This window comes from Microcaecilia unicolor, unplaced genomic scaffold (genome assembly GCF_901765095.1).
Source record: "Microcaecilia unicolor unplaced genomic scaffold, aMicUni1.1, whole genome shotgun sequence".
Classification (NCBI taxonomy): Eukaryota; Metazoa; Chordata; class Amphibia; order Gymnophiona; family Siphonopidae; genus Microcaecilia; species Microcaecilia unicolor.
In genome coordinates, this window is record NW_021963491.1 from 48,401 (window position 1) to 56,647 (window position 8,247).

The window sequence follows — 8,247 nt, forward strand, 5'->3', positions numbered from 1 at the left end:
TAGGGAAGGACGAGTGTGGAGAGATACTGGGGAGCAGCAGAGTGAGTACATTTATAGGTTAGTAGAAGAAGTTTGAACAGGATGTGAAAACGGATAGGGAGCCAGTGAAGCGACTTGAGGAGAGGGGTAGTATCAGTAAATCGACCCTGGTGGAAGATGAGACGGGCAGCAGAGTTTTGAACTGACTGGAGAGGGGAGAGGTGACTAAGTGGGAGGCCAGCAAAAAGCAGATTGCAGTAGTCTAAACGAGAGGTGACAAGGGTGTGGATGAGGGTTTTGGTAGAGTGCTCGGAAAGAAAGGGGCGGATTTTACGGATGTTGTAAAGAAAGAAACGACAGGTCTTGGCGATCTGCTGGATATGAGCAGAGAAGGAGAGAGAAGAGTCAAAGATGACCCCAAGGTTTCGAGCTGAGGAGACAGGGAGAATGAGAGAGCCATCAACAGAAATAGAAAACGGGGGGAATGGGGAGGTGGGTTTGGGGGGAAAAATGAGAAGCTCGGTTTTGGTCATGTTTAATTTCAGGTGGCGTTTCAGTAGCCAATGAAAATAAGCACATAAGCACCGCCACACTGGGAAAAGACCAAAGATCCATCAAGCCCAGCATCCTGTCTCCGACAGCGGCCAATCCAGGCTCCAAGAATGGAAGCTTAGGCTATTCCTCTAGTGCAACGCAAGAGCTAACATTACATAAGAACAGCCATATTGGGTCAGACCAATGGTCCATCTAGCCCAGTGTCCTGTTTCCAACAGGGCCAACTTAGCAGTTAATAGTGAGCCCGTGGTGATCAATAAATCTAGATTCAGTGTTAATATCCGGATAGTTGCAACTGCGGAATATCCGGAGTTTGCAGTCACCTCTGCAGCTGTCTGGGTAGCCGATCCACATACGCTTAGGAAGCCTTTTTCTGTCCTAAGATATGTGTACCAGCTCTTCCCCAGCACCATCCATGGATCACCCCAATACCATATGGATAGTATTACAGTGGTCAGAGCAAACTGTTCAGTGGCACGGGCCAGATAATGCAACTAAATATTGGACTCACTGGGATTTATACAGTTAGCAGGTCCCCTTTAAATATTGGCCCCTTGGATCGTAAGCTCTCTGGGGACTGAGAATTAGCAGAATGTAACTTGCTTTGAGTTACCAATGGAAAAGGTCTGTTACATCTGTTGTGACGCTGGGGCTCCCTTTCCATCCTGCGGCTGCTTATGTACCTGGAATCAGGGTTCTGGGCAGTGGCGTAGCCAGGGGGGGGGGGGGCCTGGATGGGCCCAGGCCCAACCATTTTGGGCTCAGGCCCACCCAGTAGCAGCACACATATGATGTGGCTGGCAGGGATCCCCAAGCCCCACCAGCCGAAAACTCCTAACAACTGTCCCTCCTGCATAACTTGTAAATAGCAGATCTTCGCCTGCACTGAGCAGTGACTGATACATACTGCTCGCACCAGCCCCACAGCCTTCCCTCTGACGTATTCCCACCTATGCGGAAACAGGAAGTTGCATCAGAGGGAAGGCTGTGGGGCCAACATGAGCAGTGTGTATTAGTTGCTGCTCGCTGCTGGTGAAAATCTGCTATTTAAAAGGTATGCGGGAGAGGGAGGATGTTTGAGAGACGATATGGCATGCAGGTGAGAGAAGGAGAGACTAAATCACCTGGGGGTTGGGGCAGGGTTCTTCTGCCCACCCATCGGGCCCAGGCCCACCCAAAATTGAGTGTCTGGCTACGCCCCTGGTTCTGGGACTTGTGTTTGGTAGCGGGTGTACTGCGGGTAGTTCCCTGAACGATGTGGCAACCCCAGAATTTACCGAGAACAGGCAGAGTATGCAACAACGAACAACTGTTCTAACAGATACTTGGTAACTGCCCTGTACACTGTAGCATATAAAGGCATTGCATGAATATAAACAATCAGCTGGATCAATGAACAGACATTAACCTAAAACATTAATATTAGTTTCAGCCAAATGGAACACTGGACTTGCAGTACTGGAAGGAGGTTTTGACCTCCAAAAGCCAGACAAAATGTATTAAATTAGTCCAATAAAAGGTATCACCTTATTTTCCATTATTTTGTTTTATTTTTATTCATGTTTTTATTTAATGAGCGGAATGTGTTAGTTTTTGACATTTGTATCTGCTGTCTTTATATTTTGCACCGCACAGGGGACTGTGCATCACTCTTTCTATTTCTCTGGTGTTGCACTGTTTGCAGAGTTTGGTTTCTTGGGTTTTCAGTTAAATTTTATTTTTTTTAGATATTTCTATTTTGTTGTTTGTGGTTAATTTATTCTACATTAAAAATTAAAGAGACTAAGACCTTTCTTCCCAAGGACAGTCTTCCGCAACCTAGTGCAATCAATGGTACTCAGTCATCTAGATTACTGCAATGCACTCTACGCTGGCTGCAAAGAGCAAATAATCAAGAAACTTCAGACAGCTCAGAACACTGCAGCTAGACTCATATTCGGCAAATCAAAATATGAAAGTGCAAAACCCCTATGAGAAAAGCTGCACTGGCTCCCACTCAAGGAACGCATGATGTTCAAAATATGCACCCTAGTTCACAAAATCATTCACGGAGACGCCCCAGCTTACATGTCAGACCTGATAGACCTACCACCCAGGAATGCAAAAAAATCATCTCGCACATTCCTTGATCTTCACTTCCCCAACCTTAAAGGTCTAAAATACAAATTAACGCATGCGTCAACCTTTTCCTACCTGAGCACACAATTTTGGAACGTGCTACCGCGCAACTTAAAAATGCTCTATGAACTAACTAACTTCCGCAAACTACTGAAGACCCATCTCTTTGATAGGGCATACCACAAAGATCACCAAATGTGAATTCCTGTACTAATATCCAGAACTGACTACAATATTCGATTGTTAAATCTACTAATATGTTTTATCATTATCAAGTAACCCAAGATCCTCCTGTAATGCCAAATATATATTTTCTTATATGTTTCCACTATTTATGATGTATTGTAAACCACATTGAGCCTGCAAAGAGGTGGGAAAATGTGGGATAAAAATGCAATAAATAAATAAATACACTTGGTAAGGGTGTGTCTGTGTTCATGTGTGAAAAAAGACAGGTATTCTGTTAGCACTGAGTGTCTGTGTAGGATTGATCCATAATCTGCTTATTTAGTTTTCCCAATTAATGTATTGATGTTCTAATGCCCACTGCAATGTTTATAGTGCTGCCTTTCCTAGGTAGGTCCTTGTTCAGTGATTCCTGGATAGCACTAGCTTACTATGGTATGGTAGAATTGCTTAATAGTCTAGCTGCAGTATTCTGGGCTGTCTGGAGTTTTTTGAGTATTTGTTCTTTGCAGCCAGCATATAATGCATTGCAATAGACTAGATGACTAAGTACCAGTGATTGTACCAGGTTACGGAAGATAGTCCTTGGAAAGAATGGTCTTACTCTTTTTAATTTCCACATTGAGTGGAACATCTTTTTGGTTGTGTTCTTCGCGTGGCTTTCAAGTGTTAGGTGTCGATCAATGGTAACTCCAAGAATTTTTAAGGTGTCTGAAATTGGTAGATTCAGTTTTGATGTGCTGATGGTGGTGAATTTGCTCGTGTTGTGTTGAGAGGTGAGTATTAGGCATTGGGTTTTTTTCTGCATTAAGTTTCAGATGAAATGTATCTGCCCATGAGTGCATGATTTGTAGACTTTGGTTGATGTCGTTGGAGATTTCCTTTAAGTCTTGTTTGAATGGGATGTATATCTTTACGTCATCAGCATATATGTATGGGTTGAGGTTTTGATTTGATAGTAGTTTGGCCAATGGTATCATCATTAGGTTGAATAAGGTCGGTGAGAGGGGGGATCCCTGTGGAACTCCGCATTCAGGTGCCCATAAGGCTGATGTAATCGAATTTGATGTCACTTGGTATGATCGTGTGGTTAGGAACCCCTTGAGTCTATCCCCTTCAGTCTATCCCCTTCCAGAGCTTCCTTTCCATTGAAAGAGACTCGTCTCCTGTGCATTTATGCTGTGCAGTTACTTAAATGCCTCTATCATATCTCCCCTTTCCGCTCTGATGAAAGTTTTGAATGCTCATATACCAAGATGGACATTGAGATCAGATGAGAAGCAGTTGTGGTTTGTTCTCTCTGTTACGAATTTCCATCTTGCAGTGACAAGAAAATGTACATTTTCATTTGCGAGTCCTGAGACATGGAATCACCTTCCAGAGTATTTAAGACTGTTCTTGGATACGTCGAGCTTTAAGAAACACCTTAAAGCTTTGTTGTTTATTCAAGCATATGGTGTAAGCCTCTTTGGGAAGCCTGGTGTTATAAAAATTAAAATTAAATGGAAGCAAAATTAAACTCTCTTTTAATAGGGCACGTGGAGGGGCATAATCGAATGGGGCACCCAAGTTTTCCTGAGGACGTCATCGCAGGACATCCCGCGAAAGGGCGGGGAAACCCGTATTATCGAAACAAGATAGGCACCCATCTTTCATTTTGATAATACAGTCGGGGACTCCCAAATCTCAACATTTAGGTCGACCATAGAGATAGTCGTTCTCAGAGATGGTTGTCCCCAATTTTCGGCGATAATGGAAACCGAGGATGCCCATCTCAGAAACGACCAAATCCAAGCCATTTGGTTGTAGGAGGAGCCAGCATTCATAGTACACTGGTCCCCCTGTCATGCCAGGACACCAACCGGGCACCCTAGGGGGCACTGCAGTGGACTTCAGAAAAAGCTCCCAGGTGCATAGCTCCCTTACCTTGTGTGCTGAGGCCCCCAAAACCCCTCCCCACAACTGTACACCACTACCATAGCCCTTAGGGATGAAGGGGGGCACCTAGATGTGGGTACAGTGGGTTTGTGGCGGGTTTTGGAGGGCTCACATTTACCACCACAAGTATAACAGGTAGGGGGGATGGGCCTGGGTCCGCCTGCCTGAAGTGCACTGCAGTACCCACTAAAACTGCTCCAGGGACCTGCATACTGCTATCATGGAGCTGGGTATGATATTTCAGGCTGGCATAGAGGCTGGAAAAAATTTTTTTTAGGGTGGGAGGGGGATAGTGACCACTGGGGGAGTGAGGGGAGGTCATCCACAACAATTCCCTCTGGTGGTCATCTTGTCATTTAGAGCACATTTTTGTGGCTTGGTCATAAAAATAAAAAGGACCAAGTAAAGTCGGCCAAGTGTTCATCAGGGACACCCTTCTTTTTTCCATTATCGGCCGAGGACGCCCATGTGTTAAGCACATCCAAGTCCCGCCTTCGCTAAGCTTCAGACATGCCCCCGTGAACTTTGGTTGTCCCCACGACAGAAAGCAGTTCAGGATGCCCAAAATTGGCTTTCGATTATGCCGATTTGGGCGACCCTGGGAGAAGGACGCCCATCTCCCGATTTGTGTCGAAAGATGGGTGCCCTTCTGTTTCGAAAATAAGCCTGATAGAATCACATCTTCATCTGTTTTGTTGAAGTTTACATTTTAGATACATAAATCGATTATTCTGTCTTGAACATGTTTCAGGAACAAGTGGTTTTATAAGTCTAAATAAAAATAAATATTTTGTTTATGCAGATCTCTTTTGTTTAAACATAACTAAATGGGCTATAAGCCCCTAATGGTGTCCATTAGTTTTCTTATATTTTGTCCTTGTGATGACTTATACTGTGCCAAAATTGAAAACTCTTATCTCTTCTATCTGGTCAATAATAAACGGAGCTCATTGTGAACACTATCTACCCTCAAAGGTTGTTTTCTGGCTGTACATGAGGAATTGTGATATTGAATAAATAAGTGTATGTTTGTGTCCCTAGTCATGCATCCAAAGGTTATATAATCCTTTCAAGAAAGCCAGTTAATTATTTAACTTATTAGTGGAGCATAACCACAAAGGCATGGTATGGTTGCATTTTCAATGTGGTAATACTAAGGCCCAGCTAAGGAATAGGTTATTTTGATTTAGTCTTCACTGGACCAAACTTGCTTTCCATGTGTCGTCAGCATCCAGCTGGATAGACAGTGTCTTAAAAGGTGAAGGAAAAAGGATATTTCTTTACATTTATATCCCACATTATCTCAAGCAAACTTGGGTTCAATGTTGCTCCCATGATGTAACTGAATTCTATTATGATGAGATTACCATATATACCCAGCTGGGCATTTAAAAGTCTGTCCTTTAATGATGCTGCATGTTCAGAAATCATAGCCATAAGTATAGACAGTTATTCAAATATTATCACATGCTTACACCAGAACAGGCATCCATACACACATTGCAAAAGTAAACAACTTCTACAGAGTAGATCCAAAATTTAATTTTTATTTTCTTATTTCCATCTTCCAAAATACCAGACAGCAGATGAACAGATCTGTAGGACCCAAAGCAGTTTATACCTAATTGTTCAACCACCCTTTGGATTCACCTTTGGGCTTAAAAAGCAAAACTATGTGCATGTAAGGACTGGATAAATGAATTAAAATAAAGTTTACAGCAACAAATGTCCTTAATATGAAATACTTGGTAGCAATAATGAAACAGTGATTGAATATTCACATAGCAGACACCCTGAGCCAACAGATGTATTTTCCATTGGACATAATTAACTTTGTATGAACTTGGTTGCTAATAATGTGCTGAACTGGACAATGTTGGCACATTTAGACTGACTCTGGACAGTCATGAAGGAAGCCCCTACCTCAGTATTCAATATATATCTGTTAAGTACCTGATTCTCATAACATGATTTGTGTTTTGGTGGCCCTTCACTAACTGAAAACATCTCTGGCAAGAATACAGGGAGTCCCTATAGCCAACCCCTCCAAATGACACAATGATTTAAATTGTAGAACAAATTAGTACTCTAACTGATGAAACCAACACTTCCTAAGTTGCACATATAAGTGAGATTAAATAAATATGCCACCAATAATAAAGAACGACAACGTGGATTCAGCAGCTCACAGGTTTGCTTGACTTACCTAAGTGGCTTCAACTGTTGACGTCATCCCGCTTTCTGCTTGCTTCAATCTAACAACTTAATACAATCAATGGTACTAAGCCATGCGGACTACTGCAATGGAATTTATGCAGGATGTAAAGAACAACTCACAAAGAAACTCCAGACAGCTCAAAACACAGCAGTCAGGCTGATATTTGGTAAAACTCGATTCGAAAGCGCCAAACCCCTCCGAGAAACACTGCATTGGCTCCCAATCAAAGAATGTATTAACTTCAAAATCTGCACCCTGGTCCACAAAATTATCTACGGCGCAGCCCCAGGATACATGACAGACCTCATAGATCTACCAATTAGAAACATAATCAGAACATCACGAACATATCTCAATCTCCACTACCCAAATTGCAAAGGACTCAAGTACAAATCAACCTATGCATCCAGCTTCTCCTAAATATGCACACAATTATGGAATGCACTACCAAAAGCTGTGAAAACAATCTATGACCATCTAAACTTCAGGAAATCACTAAAAACCAACCTGTTCAAAAAGGCATACCCTACCAACCCAACATAAATACCTACACTCTGCAACACAGCAAAACCAAAGCTCGTAATGGACACTACATAACCTCTCCTTTCTTTGAACCCCATTGTGTCTGAAACGCATGATCCTTATTCGACCATAACATCACCTTGTATTTGTTTCTCTACCGGACTAGGCGAACACCACAACAGTACTATGTAAGCCACATTGAGCCTGGAAATAGGTGGGAAAATGTGGGATACAAATGCAATAAACAAACAAACAAACAAACATCCTTGGATCTAATCAAGGAGATTTAATAGACAGGAGTGGAAGTGAGGCTGTCTAGTCCACTGTAAGCAAGGAAGCCAATTTGGTTAATCTCTGTTTCTACTACCCCTAAGCAGCCGTCATCTAGTACACTAAAAACAAAGCAAGCAAGCCTATGAGCTGCTGCACAGAGGTTTATAGACAGGAGTGGATGTGAGCCTATGTAGTCCACTGTAAGCAAAGAAGCCAATTTGGGTAATCTTTGTTTCCACTCCCGCGCGTAGCCGTCATCTCTAGTACACTCAAAACAAAGCAAGCAAACCTATGAGTTGCTGCATCCAGGTTGTCGACGTTCTTTATTGTTGGTCCATCAGTAGCTGTTTCAATTGGATAGGCAGTGCCTTAAAAGGTGGAGGACAAAAGGGAAGTCCTGTTTCCTGATGGATTCATCTAAATGTTGTTGTTACCTGCCTTGGGAAGCCTGGTCTTAT